Source organism: Rhinopithecus roxellana, chromosome 14, assembly GCF_007565055.1.
Source record: "Rhinopithecus roxellana isolate Shanxi Qingling chromosome 14, ASM756505v1, whole genome shotgun sequence".
Lineage (NCBI taxonomy): Eukaryota > Metazoa > Chordata > Mammalia > Primates > Cercopithecidae > Rhinopithecus > Rhinopithecus roxellana.
The window spans coordinates 79,821,699-79,834,867 of NC_044562.1; the positions used below are offsets into that span (position 1 = coordinate 79,821,699).

Below are 13,169 nucleotides of genomic sequence, written 5' to 3' on the forward strand. Positions count from 1 at the left end.
CAGTCACTGGCTTGGCCCTCTTCCAAATGTACTTTACTTCCTTTCATTCCTGCTCTAATTTTTAAAGTAAACTTTCAATCCTGCTCTAAAACTTGCCTTGTTTTTTGTTTTATTTTTTTGAGATGGAGTCGCACTCTGTCACCCAGGCTGGAGTGCAGTGGCATGATCTCGGCTCACTGCAAGCTCCACCTCCCAGGTTCACGCCGTTCTCCTGCCTCAGCCTCCAGAGTAGCCGGGACTACAGGCGCCCGCCACCACACCCGGAGAATTTTTTGTATTTTTAGTGGAGACGGGGTTTCACCATGTTAGCCAGGATGGTCTCGATCTCCTGACCTCGTGATCCGCCTGCCTTGGCCTCCCAAAGTGCTGGGATTACAGGCATGAGCCACCGCACTCGGCCTAACTTGCCTTGTTCACTCCTCCTGTCTTATGCCCTTCAGTTAAATTCTTTCTTCTGAGGAGGCAAGAATAGAGGTTGCTGCAGACCTGTACAGATTCGCTGCTGGTAACATACTCACCTCAATTCTTTGAGGCTCCTGGTATATTAAAATAAATAATAACAAAATGGCTCTACAGACTTACAAGACCGGCCATTTTAGAAACTTCCTAATTAACATTAACACACACAAACACAATGCAATATAATTGTGCCAGCATCAGACAATTATGAAATCTATTTAAAACACTTGAATTATAGAGCACAATGGGTAGTATAGACTAGCACATACACTTCAGGTTGATGAGGAATGTCCTCTCCTTCTAGAGCTGTCAGTGACTCTCGTGAGTTCTAGGACTCATCCCATTTTGACCTACATTGGTACGGCCAAATGTCTACGTCTGAGGCACGTGGTAAGCTTAGAAAATCTAGGCCAAATGCCCTGTGCAGGCCCCCACCCTGGCCTCTGGGCTGACCTGCCTCCTAATGTACAGAAGTCATAGCTGCACTCCAGTTACTCCATTCTTCCAAACAATGTCAAAGAGTTTCTTCTACAGGCTTGGTGAACAGTTTGCATAAGTTTGCATGTGGGTATTATCTCTTTACTTAAAAATGAGGATATGGTTTTCTATGCCTTCTATACCCCTCCTAATTCAGTGGCCAACCAATAACTGTTTTGACCGGTGGACTAACTTTTTTTTTTTTTTTTTTTTTGCGTTTGAGATAGAGGATAATTTTATTTTATTTTATTTTTATTATACTTTAAGTTCTAGGGTACATGTGCGTAACGTGCAGGTTTGTTACATATGTATACTTATGCCATGTTGGTGTGCTGCACCCATCAACTCGTCAGCACCCATCAATTCGTCATTTATATCAGGTATAACTCCCAATGCAATCCCTCCCCACTCCCCCCTCCCCATGATAGACCCCGATGTGTGATGTTCCCCTTCCCGAGTCCAAGTGATGTCATTGTTCAGTTCCCACCTATGAGTGAGAACATGCGGTGTTTGGTTTTCTGTTCTTGTGATAGTTTGCTAAGAATGATGGTTTCCAGCTGCATCCATGTCCCTACAAAGGACGCAAACTCATCCTTTTTTATGGCTGCATAATATTCCATGGTGTATATGTGCCACATTTTCTTAATCCAGTCTGTCACAAATGGACATTTGGATTGATTCCAAGTCTTTGCTATTGTGAATAGTGCCGCAATAAACATACGTGTGCATGTGTCTTTATAGCAGCATGATTTATAATCCTTTGGGTATATACCCAGTAGTGGGATGGCTGGGTCATATGGTACATCTAGTTCTAGATCCTTGAGGAATCGCCATACTGTTTTCCATAATGGTTGAACTAGTTTACAATCCCAACAACAGTGTAAAAGTGTTCCTATTTCTCCACATCCTCTCCAGCACCTGTTGTTTCCTGACTTTTTAATGATTGCCATTCTAACTGGTGTGAGATGGTATCTCATTGTGGTTTTGATTTGCATCTCTCTGATGGCCAGTGATGATGAGCATTTTTTCATGTGCGGTGGACTAACTTTTAAGCTGTACACCAGAGCTACTCAGCGTCTGAGGGTAAGCATGGCAGCCCACATGGAATTAGACAGTTTGTAAGCTGTTGTCAGTTTGAAAAGAGAAATTTTCACTGAGGCAGAAAGCCTGCTTTATTTTCTCACAATATCTGATTCCACCTACTCTAATCTAGCCAGCAGCACAGACAGAGGTGTCTGCTCAGGCTTTACAAGATTAGCCAAGGTAGAGATTATATGGGCATTGTAGCAATTACTTTTCTGGACTCCAGACCATTCTTACAAAGGCTACTTAACAAGGATGAGTCTCCTCATAGATCTCAGTGAAGAAAACCTCTACGGTATCAAAAAGGAATAACAAATCATTTGGAAAATTTTCATGTCTTAGGCTTTCCATAAAGAGAAAATTATTTTAATTGTGCAAGGCTAAAAATACAAAGATGAACGAATGTAATTGCAGAGGCCCAGGAAAAGTAACACTTCCTCCTGCCCTTCCCTCTCCCAGTTCACTTGCAGGACTGTAGTGGATTTGCTCTTCTCCCACACACGTTCTCCCCTCTTGCAAACCTTTGCCCTCCCTGGGAGTGACTGCCAGTCATTGGCCTCTGGTTGAGAATTTAAGAACAAATCCCAGCCTTTTCCCCACTGTTGGAATGCATCTAAGTAACTTAAAAGCCACATGAAAGGCAATGTCACTAAAAATCCAACCCAAGGAAACAAAATAGAGCCCTAGAGATGAAAGATGAGTCTGCCTCTCCCTTTGGGGCGCCCCAACCAGCTTGAAAGTATGTAAGGTGGAGCCAAAAATCCTGTCCATTAGAGGGATTACAGGAGCTACCTAGTATTGAAAACACCTAGATAATTTTGCCACTCCTCTGCACAAAAGCCTCTGAATGGCTCTCCCTGTCCACAGGACAAATCCAAACTCCTTTGTGGACAAGCAAGGCCTACCACAACTGACTTCCCTTCTCTCTTTCCTGATCCATCTTTTGAGGCTCTCACCCAAACCACCTAACTTTCTATCCATCTCCTGACAATTCAACCTTCCTTTCTCCACACCATGCATTTTAACAGACCATTTGTCTTCTTTTTTCTTAATATGATTTCCTCATTTAGAATGTCTTTCCCTTTCTTTTCTACCTATCAAAATCTTTTCTACCTATCGAAATTAGTATTTATAAGCTAATTTCCATTGCAAAAACCACATTCTAGAATTTTCTCTAGATCACATCAGGGTTAAAACTAATCCCTCCCTACTTGGTGATCCCAGAGGACCCTAAGAGCCTTTCCTACCATGCATGTTGTCTTCCCTATTGAACCCCTGGCTTCCTCAGGCAGGAACAGGATCTTATTCCATTTCTGTCATCCCAGGACCTAGCATGGATTTGTGCACACAGTGAGTGTTTAATAAAGTTTGGACTAATTGGATTTCTTAGGAAAACAACAGCTAACAACTAATTAGCTGTTGACATAAACTATGGACGAGTTAAGGAGTAAAAATACTTGGGTCTATTAATAAATCCCAGCTTCACCTCTTAGAAGCTGTGTGGACTTGGACAACTCTCAACTCTGAACATCTTTAAACCTGAGTTTCCTCATCTGAAAAAAAATGGCATCTTTTCATACACATACCTAACAGTGTCTACCTCATCTAGCTGTTTCAACTAGATGAAAGCATTTAGCACTGTGTTCAGCACTTAGAAGAATTCAATGCATGTTACTTCTCTCCTCCTGCACCTTCTCCTTCTCCCTTTTCCCCTCCTCCTTCTCCTCCACCTCATTATTACTACCACTACTATTACTAGTAGTATCCTAATCCCATGAGGGAAAGGCCCGCTGTGGAATATAGAGCCTTCTGCTACCTGCCCCACAGCTGGGCTCCCATATTTGAGCTACATCTTAGAAGGAATTTTTCTTCTTGCAAAGAGTTCTGAAGCTGTGGCCTTGATATCTCGCTAAAGTAGAAAGAAGCCTGGGAAAACTTTTCTTCAGAGCTTTGAGCAGTGTACAAAAAGAGAATTTGTTTTTGAGTTAACTCCTCTTTTATTTAGGGAAAACTACCTCACTGTTCTTTGAGACATCCAAATGAAAAGGAAACGTGCATCCATTGTTTTGGCAGCCACGTGAGGTCACCTATAACCAGAAGATTCATGTTTAGCCCCAGAAGTCAGAGGTTATGTTTGGTACATAAGTTCTTTTGTTATGAGCTCAGCTTTTCCAGTAGACTTTGTTGCAGTTTTTTGGTGGAAAGGAAAAATGTAAGTCTTCCTAACCCTTGTAGAAGTAAGTTTGGATACCCAGGCTGAATTACAGCCTGTCCTAGATAGCATAAGGATAGGATGGGGTGGATTCTTTTTCTTTTATTTTTTTTGAAACAGAGTCTCACTCTGTCACCCAGGCTGGAGTGCAGTGGCAGGATCTCAGCTCACTGCAAGCTCTGCCTCCCGGGTTCTCGCCATTCGCCTGACTACAGGCACCAGCCACCATGCCCAGCTAGTTTTTTCGTATTTTTAGTAGAGACAGGGTTTCACTGTGTTAACCAGGATGGTCTCCATCTTCTGACCTCGTGATCTGCCCGCCTCGGCCTCCCGAAGTGCTGGATTACAGGCACCCGGCAGCTGCTTTTTTTTTTTTTTTTTTTTTTTTAAAGGCAGGAGGGAGGGAGGGAGGGAGGAAAGCAGGCAGGCAGGCAGGCAGGCAGGCAGGAAGGAAGGAAGGAAGGAAGGAAGGAAGGAAGGAAGGAAGGAAGGAAGGAAGGAAGGAAGGAAGGAAGGAAGGAAGGAAGGAAGGAAGGAAGGAAGGAAGGAAGGAAGGAAGGAAGGAAGGATTAGCATCAGTGAAAGGGAATGAGAATGATGTGGAAATGAAATGGAAGGATCAGCTTTCATGGACCCTGTCAGTCTCTGGGAAAGGCTATGCTACTTCTCTGCCTAGGTGACAAGACCAAATGTGGCTTGGAGTTGGTATGTGTGTCTTTGTTCCTACCTTTGTGCAAAACCAGTTCTCCTCTAGCTCCCCCAGCTGCTCCTGTAGAGAGAAGACCCAGCTCCCTTGTCACCGATGTTCTCAGAAATCCCACCGTTGGCAGAGGAAACAAGGTCAGGGTATCTGTCTCGCGGAGGACAGATAGGTTTGTAGGCACATAAGACATACCTCTTTAGGAGCTATAGAAATAGCGAGAAAGAAATTTTAGGGAAAACAGTAAGATCAAGGCTTCAGCTCTTGTAATTTGGACATTAAAATAATTGTGATCTTGTATTACCACCCCGACTCTAGGTTTATGAAGTCTGTGGCATACTTTTTATAATAGAAATTAAAATCCATTACTTTAAATTTATTGTTTCTTTAAAAATTTAAAGCTGGAAAGAATTTGGGGTGGGATATAGTGTAACACTGATTTTTTTTTTTGAGCATGGATTCTGGAAACCAGTAGATATCTATCTTGGCTTTTCTTTTTACCAGTTGTGTAATCACAAGCAATTTATTTATCCTCTTTAAACCTCTGGTGTTTCATCTATAAAACACAAGTGTGTGGCAGTTTATATTTTTGAAAAGACAGCTGCACCAATATATATTTCATCCCACATGCTAGTCTCATGAAGTGATGTTGATATTCCTTCATCAAGAGATGGGGTCTGTATTCCTTTCCCTTGAATCTGGGCTGAGCTTTGAAATTGGCTCAATAAAAGAATGTGGCGGAAGTGATGTGACTTCCAGCCAGGGCTTCTGCCTGGCACTTTCTCTCTCTCTCTCTCTCTCTTGCTCTCTCTCTTTTTCTCTCTCACACACACACACTCACACACACTTGCCATTGAAACCCAGTCACTATGATGTGAGGAAGCCCAAGCCACATGGAGAGGCCACATGTGGGTGTTCCAACTGATATCCCCATCTAGACCCATAGCTGACAGCCACCGTCAACCACCAGACGTGAGTGAATGAGCCTTTAGAACTTTGCAGTCTCCAAGTCCTCCAGCTGAGCCAGACCTCATGGGGCAGAGATAAATTATACTTACTATGTTTCGTCTGAATTCCTGACTCACAGAAACCGTAAGAGCTAATAAATTAATAAATAAATTTATATTTAGTAAATAATTTAATAAATTAAACCATATCTAATGCATGGTGGTATTATGAGGATTGAACAAATAGTATACTACAGTAAGTGCTCAGTAATGTTAGATATTATTATTATTATTATAAAGGGAGCTACTAGAGGTAAAACTTGGAGGTGAATGGGGCCTCTCAATATACACCCTTTTCTGGCTCTCTTAACAGATAACTGGGGGAAAGAGAAGTTGAAATGCAAGGGGAACCAAGTTAGAAGATAGTTGCCTGTGGGGTTTGTGCTTGAATCAACAGTCATGTGTAGACTTTGTTTTCATTCCGCTAGAAAAGGCCCTCTTAAAGTTGCTGCAGCCAGAACCTCGGGATAGAAGACAGAATATATTTGTTTGGGGCCACTGTCATATCTGAGGACCTCACAACTCTTAGCCCACCATCCGGTGGCAAGCACCAGTCCTTAACAGAAGCTCCCTTCTATATGAAATTATGATGATCTCTGCAGTCAATTATCCTCCAAGTAACCTATCAGGTGCTGATCTAATATTAGTTTCTTGGAATATTTCAGTAAGATATCAGCATGCCATAAAACCCTTCTGTAAATCCATATGGCTTTAACGGGAACTTGGCCAAATGCCAGGGAACTTGGCCATATGCCAAGCTTGTCTTGTGTCACTTGGTAATTGCCACTCTGTCATCCTCAGAATTTGGTCTAGTTTCCAGAGCCATCCATAATCTTGATGTAGGTACATGTGGACCATTGAATATTTTGGGGAGGTTCACAATGATTAAGGATTTCAATCAGAAAAGGAAAGATAATGGTCCATTTTTACTTCTAACCTTTTATTTCCACATGCAAAAAAAAAAGGTTATCAAATGTTAGAAAGTCACTTATGGAAGAAGGATAATGAAAGTCAATTGGGAAGTATAGCTTTTTTCCTCTGTTCATGAATATGTACTGTGTAGAATTTGGGATTCATTCAGATCATAAGCCATTAAAAAATAAGCAGCGATGTGAAAGGAGAGGCAAGGCTTTAGTGGTGGTGTCTCTGGCATGGTAGCTAAGGAAATGACTTTTAGGTTAGAAGTCATTTTAACATCCTTTAAATCATCCTTTAACCTTGCTAACGTTCACATCCTGGTAAAATTAGATACCGCTTATTAAGTGCTTTTTCTTGTTCTAGGCACTGTACTAATTTATCATAAGAGGGAGTTGAGATGTCATCCAAAGCCTGCCTTGCCCATTACACAGCATTGCCTCTCTGCTGCTGGCTGAGATCCCTTCTCCACTCTGTGTGTCTAGAGTCTGCCACCATTCAAGACTTAGCTCCAGTGTCACCTCCTCTCAGATAGCTTTCTGTCCACCATGGCTCTCTGTGTCTGGCCTACCACATATACAGGACATACTCCCCCACTCCTCTGTAAACTTCTATAACAATGCTGCCTAATAGAAATAATGTGAGCCAAAGATGCAATTTTGGAGTTTTCTAGTAGCCACGTGAAAAAAGGTAAATTGAAACAGGTGACATTAATTTTAATATATGTTTTACTTAACCCAACATATCCAAAATATTATCACATTAACATGTAATCAGTATTTAAAAATTGAGATGCTTTGCATTTTTTCAGTAAATCTTTGAAATCCAATGTGTATTTTACACTTAAAGGTGCATCTCAATTCAGACCACATTTCAAATGCTCAGTAACCAATTAACTGGCAATTATTCTATTGGATGGAGCAGTTCTATTGCATTCAGCACATGTTATTTCCATCTTATTTTATGTATGGTTCTTAAGGTCAAGAAATGGGGGGACTCTTCTATGTATTTCCCAACATTGCTAGAGTACTATGCCTAATAAATGTTTGAGTCAGTGTGAAAATCAAGAAAACAAGTTATCGTGCCTTGCTGAATTTGTAGAAGGGAAGTATCTCTACCACATCAAGGCACAGGTAGTTCTCACAAAATGAAAAGCATCTTTGCACAGCAGAGCCTGGGAAGCTGCAAGTTGCTCTGTGGGCTGAAAAACATCCTTGAGGTCAAAGTTATGAAACTGACAAGGACAAAAAAGAAAGACTGCGCTGGGGGCTGTGAAAACAAGGAGACAGAGACAAAGCACCCGGCCACTTTCTAGGTTAGCATTTTGAAAATGAAAATGAGATGAACTGACAATGATGAGAGGGTACTCAGCTGCCTGAAAAGAATAGAGAAAGAATTGACACTTCAATGTAAAAGGATTCTTTAAAGCTCTCCAGTGTGGCAGACACAGTTGAATCACATCTTGAGCAAATATTTCCAGCATATAAAGGTGACATATTTGAAAAAAAAAATACTTTTCTTTTTGGTCATTCAGGTTATATCTGGTTGACGGAAAATAAAACAGGTAAAATCCATTTTTTAAAAGAAAAGTCATTAATGAATGTTCTAAAAAGTTGCCCATTATTTTCAGTTTTTTCTTTTTTGCAATAAGTAGCTGTTAAACTACAAGAATCCAGCTTCAGAGTATATTTATTGTATTGTTTGCAAATTTGTATTAAACATTGCCCTGGAGACTATGAAAATTAGTAGCATATCCTAAAATACTTTATGTGGGACTTCACTGTTCACTTTTATATGCATTATCTCATCTTGATTAAAATCTCCAGAGCATTTTATGTCACTCCCATGGGTCAAGGCTTCTTGAGTTGATAAAATCAAAATTGCAGACTGTTGATTTGAAACTCATGTTAATTTATACAGTTTCAAAATGATGAAAACTCAGTCTTCTTTAAAACCATAGCTCCCCTTTTCTATACATACGTCTTTTAGTACACACCGGTCGATTCTATGTGGAAAATCCTCAGATGCTGGCTTTGCATGCTGAGATAATAGGGTTTTGAAAGGGCATTTGACTAACACACTTTGATTTCCAGCAAAAACATATAGTACAAAGGTTGTCAACAGCCAACGACCACTAGTAAAATATGATAAGGTTCAGTTTGTTTGTTTGTTTGTTTGTTGTTTTTTAAAGTCAAGGAGCATTCTAACCCCAAAATATCATCCTCAGAATGATTGTCATTCAAGAGGAGGCCTGAAACTGGTAAGAAAGCCTTTGGGCACTGTTGTCTGGGCACTGAGGCTCCATCTGCAATCTGCACTTGAGCTAGCTGAGGACACCTTGTCCTGGGGAGTCTTTTTGTGTTCTCACCATGAGGCCAAGTAGCTCAGTCTGCCCAAAAGTTCACCAACTGTAATTTGATGATTGGTGACTGAAAACTAGAATATGATGGTACTTCTTTTCTGTTTTTCAAATCTTGTGCTAATTTATATTTAAATCCTTCTCAGCATTCAGAGAGATAAAGCAAAGCTTTCTTCCCTCACATGGCCATTAAGAGCAGAGTGTGGATTGGGTCACTATATGCTTTTTACACCCAATAAAGCTTAGAGAGAAACTGAGCTCCTAGGAGCCTGAGAGTTGATAGTTTTAAAGCCCCCTCCCATCAGCATTTGAAATGTGCCGTTGAATCTTCAATCAATATTAACCCAAGATGTTATGGTTGTGAGAACAGAGTCATTTTCTGAGGGCATTTATGTCTATAACTAACAGGAAGGAAAGTATGTTATCTTTAAAAAAATTGAATAACGTTGAAAATTCCACACTGCTGGATCTTTAGTAACAAACATGTTTGGGAGGGGATAGGCTGAAAGACTGTGGGAAAATAAGAGAGGGCTTTAGGGTCATGGTCATGGTACTTGTTCATTTTTATAACAAGTAATTTAGACTGCCACCATGACTATCTTCAAATAAAATTTAAATGAACTTAAAAAATTGAATATACTTTCCTAATGGTAATATAAAGGAGAAATAAACAGAAGCAATTTAAGGAATACATAAAAATATGTCTACAATATACAAGTGCTTGGCCAGGAGGACGCTACAAAATATACAATGAAGGAGAAAGATGCTTGTGGGACCCACAGAATCTAGGAAGTGCAGGGGGTGACACTCGAGCTGTGAACCTCAGGTGTCGCCTTGACAACACCACACGCACCGTTGCCATCTTTAAAGATGTGACGTCTCTAAATAGCAAAGACCCTTGGGGAGGTTCCAAACCAAATGCAGTCTTCCCTCAAAAAGTCCCAAATGTTTTGTTTTTGTATGTAAAACAGAGTCAGATTCTAGACTCAGATAATTATAAACAGTGTTTTTTTAAACCTGGGGACATTTGAAAAGGACAGGAGATGACAGATACTTTTTCATTGTGTGTGACTCTCCTGTACATTGCAGGAAAACTAGCATCTCTGCCCTCTCCCAAATGTCAGCATTGACCCCAAAACGTTGCAACATCCAAAAATATTGCTATAAATTCCTCTGTGGGCATGGCCTAGGAAGAAAGAAGGCCCACTAATCTCGACTGGAGGCAAGTTTCTAAAAAGACAAGCAGTAAGAAATTCCCAGAGTGGCCTTGTATTGCACTTTAAGCAGTTACTATGCTGAAATCTCCTATTTTTGGCCCTAAACCTTCAGCAAAGCTGGAGAATCAGTCTTGGAGATAAGTAGCCAAAAGCAATGCCCCATATCATCCCATGAAGTTTGGCGAAGACTTTGCCACTCCTACCACAGAGCACAGACCAATCAGTGTGCCTATTTGCCACTACTGCTAGACTTTCTGCCATCATTGACTCAGGAAACCAAACGCAGCTGTCTCCACAGGCATCACCCTCAACTGCTTCAGAACTGCAGGGTCTCTGCTTCTCCACATCCCTGGCTTCCACAGCCAAATGGGGTGAATGCATCTGATTGGCTCAGCCTCTGTCACGTGCCCTTGTCTTAACTGGAGGGGAGGCTGGGAAAATGTTCAAGCGTCTTCAACTTCCATAGGCAGGCTCTGCTTCCCTCAAACTTAGGAAAGGGCTTCAGATGCGGAGCAGCCTAAAAGAATGACACATGCCCACTCTAATTAGCTGGCCAAATTAGTTCTACAGAAGAGAAGTACCATGGGATTTTGGAGTAGAAAGTGATGATTCTGAGGAGGCTTTAGAGGAGGGGAGATTTGATCAAGTCTTGAAGGATGAGAAAATTGGTAGGGTTGTGGGTAGGGATAGGAGAAGGATTTCGAGAGACACAAATGGAATGACAACAGTAAGAATGCTGAACTGGGGAAAACAAATGCAGGGCTAGGAATCCAAGTTCACCAGCGCTGAAAGGTCAATGGGAGTCGGTGAAAGACAAGACTGGAAAGGACAGGAACAGCACTGGGGAGTTACTGAGGGTTTGACGACAGTGCTAGGAGGTAGCCGTGAGCTGCTTGACAGGGGTACTTATATATCTTTGCACTTGCACTGCTTTATCAAAAAATAATGTCCTTGGCAATTTGAATCTCAGTCTTTAAGAGAACACATCTGTGTTTATGATCACCAGGAGTCTTTTTGTTTTCTGTTTGTTGCTTTTGTTGCTGCTTGTTTTTGTATTCTTTCTGGTAATGGGACTAACTCCTTTTCACTTTGAATTTGTATTACATTGTATCCACAGAGAAATTTCACAAATATCTTTTACATTATTTTAACAAAGACCCCCAAACCTACAACTTTAAATTAAATATCATGATCCATTATTTCCAGTACTTGTTGCCCACCTAACCTGTGCCAGACTCCTTATTTAATGCTTTCACCAGGATATTTAATATCGTCTTAAAATTATCTTTTTATATACAAAGATATAGGATCTGAGAGAGTAAGTAATTTGCCCAATGGCACACAGTTAGGAAGTGGTGGGATAGGGGTTCTAACTCAGGTCTGCCAATCTAATTCCTGATTGTTTCTCCCAATCAGCATGCAGTCTGAAATGATGTTCTTTTTTAGGGCTGTGCTAACAGGAAGGCCTGTGATGCTTGCAATCAAGCCATTATGAAGTCAAGAATGGAGCTTCCATTTTTAAAGAACTCAGAGGGGGCAGATCTTGATTGACATCTCATCTGGGGTCACCTGGTCTTCAATTGAGAGATCTTTTGGTTCGCCACGGATGCCTCTTGCAGTTATGGAAGGTAAGTATAGTCTTTATGCCACTTTTGCTTGGTTGTCCCAACAACCCTACCTTGAAGTGATATAAACTACCTTCCTTGGAACAACCTTGATGGTACTTGGTACTCAGGTGCTGCCTATTTAGTGCACCCTTGTACAATAAAGTTACACCTGAGGGGATCCACTGCACTTTTGCCTCATCTTCTGAACTAAGGGCTCCAAGTCCTCGAGAATAGTAAGACAAACCAACATCCGTGGGCTAGGTGTTATGATGGAGAAACAAGGGTAAGTGAAGTCCAATAATAACAAGCTACTTTTGTGCCCACTTCATCCTCACACCACCAAAGCTTGAGCAGAAACTTTATGATGTGGTCCATTCAGTCTAACCTTTAACATTTCGTTTCCCTTTTTTTCTAGTTCACTCTGAGAGAGAGGTAAATAAACATTAAAATGTTAAAAAAAAAAAAAAAAAAAAAAAAAGGCAGTATTGGAAGGAAAAAGGAACAAAAAGCAATCCATGGTGTCAAGCTTGACTGGACCTCTCCCCTGCTCTGCTGCCCTTAGTGAACCTGACCCCGCAGCAGGAGTCACAGACTCACCACTCACCTCAAGTCCTCACTCCCTGGACCCTCAATCTACACGTCACTTTGTCTTTTATTTCCTGGAGAAATATAGGCCATCAGTTTGCAGATCTCTCCTTTCCTCTTACCCTGCAAATCTCCATCTATTTGGAAAAGTGTGCCTCCTACATTCCAAAGCTAATCCCTCCTCCTGTGCCCCTAATATCAGCCCTACCTGCCTTCTTCTGTAACTTGCTCCATTAATTACCTCCCCTCTCCCCCAAGTCTCCCAGCCTATAAACATATTCGAGGACATCATATCTTAAACAAAGGCCGGGCACAATGGCTCACACCTCTAATCCCAGCACTTTGAGAGGTAAAGGCAGGAGGATCACTTGAATCCAGGTGTTCAAGACCAGCCTGGGAAACATAGGGAGACCCTATCTCTACAAAAAACATATATTTTTAAAAATTAGCCAGGTGTGGTGGTGTGCACCTGTAGTTCTAACTACTCAGAAGGCTGGGGTGGGAGAAATATTTCAGCCCAGGAGGTCACTGTACACAATCGCTTTCTT

The 13,169-nt window shown here is 41.3% G+C and overlaps 1 long non-coding RNA gene across 2 annotated transcripts in view; it reads left to right on the plus strand.

Moving 5' to 3' along the window:
* LOC115893186 overlaps positions 1–13,169 on the plus strand; it is a 31,296-nt gene that overhangs the window by 15,361 nt on the left and 2,766 nt on the right. For both annotated transcript variants that reach the window (XR_004053127.1, XR_004053128.1), the window contains exon 2: positions 11,876–12,057. This is a non-coding gene — a long non-coding RNA (uncharacterized LOC115893186). The remainder of the gene's footprint in view (positions 1–11,875; positions 12,058–13,169) is intronic.